Below are 4,070 nucleotides of genomic sequence, written 5' to 3' on the forward strand. Positions count from 1 at the left end.
CCTACTTTCAATCAACTTGTGGCTGTTATTCCTAGTTACTCCTGGCAGTGGTCAGGGGAACAGGGACTCTCCTATTCCCCACTGGTCCCCCCTGGTAAATTTATAGATGGCCACCAGATTCTCTCTCAGCCTTCTCTTGCGGAGGCTGAACAGGTTCGGGTCCCGTAGCCTCTCTTCATAAGGCCTGCCCTGCTTTCCCCTGACCATGCGAGTGGCCCTCCTCTAGACCCTCTCAACGCTGTGCATCCTCCCTACAAAATGGCTCTTTGAATGAGATTTGTTACTCAAAACGAAGGCAAATTTTGTTTCTAACAAACAGGAAAATATCCAATGACTTAAAAGGGAACAAGATCACTCGGGATACATGCAACAGTCACATTACAGATAAAACATTTAGGTGGGAGGGCCAAAAAGAGAGCCCATTTATTAGAAGTTACATGGTTAAGCACTATTTTTCTGCCAACTTATCTCTTCTGTTCTTGGGGATGACTTCATTATATCCAAAACAGTTATTAAAATCTTGCAATGATTACAAATATGTTGTTTATACACTTACAACTTGTAAGAACTGCTTAGCACAAATGGAAACTACTAATTCCAAATTTCTGAGGAGGTGACTTATAACTGGCATACTCACATGGCTATTCAAAACTTCCCTAGCCCAGCAGGAAAAATGCTAATCTTTTCTAAATAAACACTAACTAATAATCAATCGTTTGAAAAAAAATCTCATCTTAGTATCCAAATCCATTTTATACTGACCCAACACACAGAGGACCCATTCCTCCAGTTTAAATATATAAGTACAACTGATTAAGTTACTTATATTTTAAATCATCAGAGTTTTGATTATTTAAAAGTTACTGCTGCCTTTACTAACTAGCTACATCTCCAGCATTCAAAAAATACAAGGTAATCAAAATGACCTGTAATCACCATATGTACTCAAGATTGTTTCGTGGAGTGTCAGATAACTTACATAGAATATACCAGCTATCAGAAGCTATAATTATCCTTCAGACAGATTATTGTACATAAGTGTTCTTATATAGCCATTGCCCATTTCGTGTTTTCACCTAAGTACCATATGCTGCTTTTCAGTAAACAACCTTTTAGGTAAGCAGGAATAGAAGTGCATTTGAAATGTCTGAGCCTAGTCTGTGGGTGCTGATTCAGACTTTTATGTCAGCCTATTAAAAGCATCCATTTGATAATGGCACTGCCCACCAGTCTGTGAGTACTCAAAAAAAGCCACTATATTACTTATAGACTGACTGACTGACTGCATTCCCCTGGCTGTATGAAGTTGGATGGAACTTGCATTCTGTCCAATCCTTGCATTTTCAGAAGTAATTTAGGTAAGAAGACGTACAAGTATATTTTCTCCCGCATTTTAAAACTGAAATTTGTAATTCCAGACTATTCATTATTTAGCCAATATTGATCACATGCTCTTTAATCTGAATTAGTTTTGTACTGTATGTGGTTTTTTGTCTTCCTTCTATTCATATGCAGAGATTCATTTGCCCCAAGCAATTTGCTGACCAATACAATCTTGCTTAGTGTAACAGCTCAGTATGTTTTAATCTAAACATAGGAAGGATTGTACAAAGAAAAAGTAAGAATCAGCCTTGCTGGACAATTACACAGAAAGTTGTGATTATTTTATTCTGCATCATTGAAATAAAAATAGCTCAGAATTTCCTGGAGAGATACATGGTTGACCTTTATTTTTATTCACTTGTATATAACTTAAATCGAGTTTTATTTAAAAAAATAAACCTATTTAAAAATGAAATCAGACATGACAGCAGCTTATGTTAAGACCCAAATGTACTATCTATTAAAATTATTTAAACAATTTTTAATTTTTTTTCATCCGCAAACCCTCCATAAGTTTTCACGTTAAAGGGTACTGCTTTTTAACATGATACAGAACAGGGAGAAACACCTCACAATATACTGCATTAAGTAAGGGCTTGCTTCCATGTATCATCCCCTACTGAAGCTTATACTCCACAGATTTCTTTGGCTGATATGTCTTATACCAATGCCCAGCCAGCAGAACTGTATATATATATATAAAGATTTTGCCACCATAGCTATATTAATTAGGAGGCATGACTTTTTTCACACTCCTAATAGCCAGCAAGTAAAGCAAGTCAGAACATTTATTTTCTATCTTGATGGAGCACATCCTGGTATTATAATTTTTCAAATGTAAATATTTTCATTTTCCCTTATATAGGAAACCTTTTTTTTAACCACTTTTATTTTCAGTTTAACTAGTAAGTGCAGGGATTTTTATTTCATTGGACTAATTCACTGAAAATTGAGACTGATTTAGAATAAAAAATAAGGAAATCTTGTGTTCCCTTTCCAATTTACAAACTTAAAACCAGATGGGACGGGGTGAGATGTACTAATTCTGGTTTTTAAAGGCATTTAGGGCTCTAAATATGCAAATACATGTATAGTATGGCTGCAAGAACATTTAAGCAGACTAAGTACCTAGTTTTCATAGGTATTTTTGCAAACCCTGCCGGAAATCTAACTCCATGTTTAGGTCCTTAAATACTTTTGAAAATCTGACCCAAGGTAACAAAAAAAAATGGCCTGTTTACTTATTACAGTTAATACATCCTTCATTTAATAAATCAGGTTTAAATGCAAAAATATATTCTGTCATATAGCATTTATTTAGCATATTTGAGATTATTTTTATTTAGAAAACTATTCTAAAATGCTAGCTTGCTATGTTTTTAATTACATTTTTCATCCAAATGCAGTCTGATAAAAATTCAGAATTAAAAACCCATCATGTAGTGAATAATAAATGTATTGTGTAATACAATACAGTAAATACACACTATTTTCTCACATACCACACACCCACAAATAAGACATGTATCTTGTTTGGGGGAGGGCAGAATGAAAAAAAAGATACTTCTAAAGTTATGGTTGCATAGAACAGGGACAGAGCATTTACTTTAGTTCACTCAACCTTCCTTCCCTGCTCAAACAGAAATTGAAACTGAAGACTAGTCTCCATGGGTGGATCTACAAATCTGAAATAAGCTAAAAACAATCTGTTAGGCTGTGACATAGGAGAAAAGAGGCCAGGAGTAGCTAACAGACTGCAAAACTGCCAGAAGAAGGGTTAACCTGATTAATGGAACATCAAGACCATGAAACAGGAGAGGTGGTCATTAATACCAGTGGAATGAAGAGCAACAAACAATTAAATCACTAAGCTTCCTGAATAGAAATGCCACTACTGCTGCCAGGCACTTCGCTTTAATCTTTGGGTGGAGGAAGAATCAAAATGAAGTACTTGTATTTTGGACAAATAAAAAAAGATTAGCTTTTCTTCTTAAGACACACACCCTAATTCTGGAAAGTTAAGTTTTGGGGAAAGAGTGTGTATAGTATATAAGTAAATATGAAAATAAAAAATTGTAAAACTTAACAGACTAAATAGATATTTCTTACGAAGCTTTATAATTGCTTCAATAATTGTGCAAATAGGTATAGTATAGTCTCCAGTTTATCAAAAAGAAATAGATTCAAAGTTTAGGCCACATTTGTTTGCAAATTAGCATATTAAGTGGTTATACAAAACAATAAGGACCTTTCCTTTTAAAAAATCAAAAAGTACAAACCAAAAGATTAAAATCAGTTATTCAGAACAAAGTTTTCTATTTGTTGATTTCAACCAGGGGAAGGCAATTATTTGGGCCCAGGGGCCACATAACATAGCGAGTTTTGATGAGTTGTTTTGTGGGCCAGGTCAGCACTGTGGCAGAAAGCCACCTTGGTCTCTCCCCAAAAATCTCTGCCCTGTGACACTGTGATTTAAATCTCTGTGCTGTGACCATTCAATTAGGATGGGCCCAGCACACAGGGGACCACACCCTCAGCCTGTCTCTTTAGGGAACTGGAGCTGGCTGCATTCCTGAGGGAGGGGGAAACCTGCTCCCTCTGCTTATGTGACTTGCATCACTTACCTGGGTAAGGGGTTTCTACCTGGGGAGCTGGAATCTGCCCGGTAACAGGTGATGCATTTCAGA

The 4,070-nt window shown here is 35.9% G+C and overlaps 2 protein-coding genes across 5 annotated transcripts in view; one reads left to right on the forward strand and one right to left on the reverse strand.

Moving 5' to 3' along the window:
* Positions 1-4,070, reverse strand: part of IDUA (iduronidase, alpha-L-) — a 106,462-nt gene that overhangs the window by 60,278 nt on the left and 42,114 nt on the right. The window lies entirely within an intron of this gene.
* The window catches only part of SLC26A1 (solute carrier family 26 member 1), a 33,180-nt gene that overhangs the window by 10,359 nt on the left and 18,751 nt on the right, over positions 1-4,070 (forward strand). Inside the window, exon 1 of one of the 4 annotated variants that reach the window (XM_019517158.1) lies at positions 1,276-1,358. The exons of the other annotated variants lie outside the window; for them this stretch is intronic. The gene's annotated coding sequence lies outside the window, so the exon portion shown is untranslated. Of the gene's footprint in view, positions 1-1,275; positions 1,359-4,070 lie in introns of those variants that run through there. 4 annotated transcript variants of the gene reach the window in all.

Source organism: Gavialis gangeticus, unplaced genomic scaffold, assembly GCF_001723915.1.
Source record: "Gavialis gangeticus isolate Ggan-Ray unplaced genomic scaffold, GavGan_comp1, whole genome shotgun sequence".
Lineage (NCBI taxonomy): Eukaryota > Metazoa > Chordata > Crocodylia > Gavialidae > Gavialis > Gavialis gangeticus.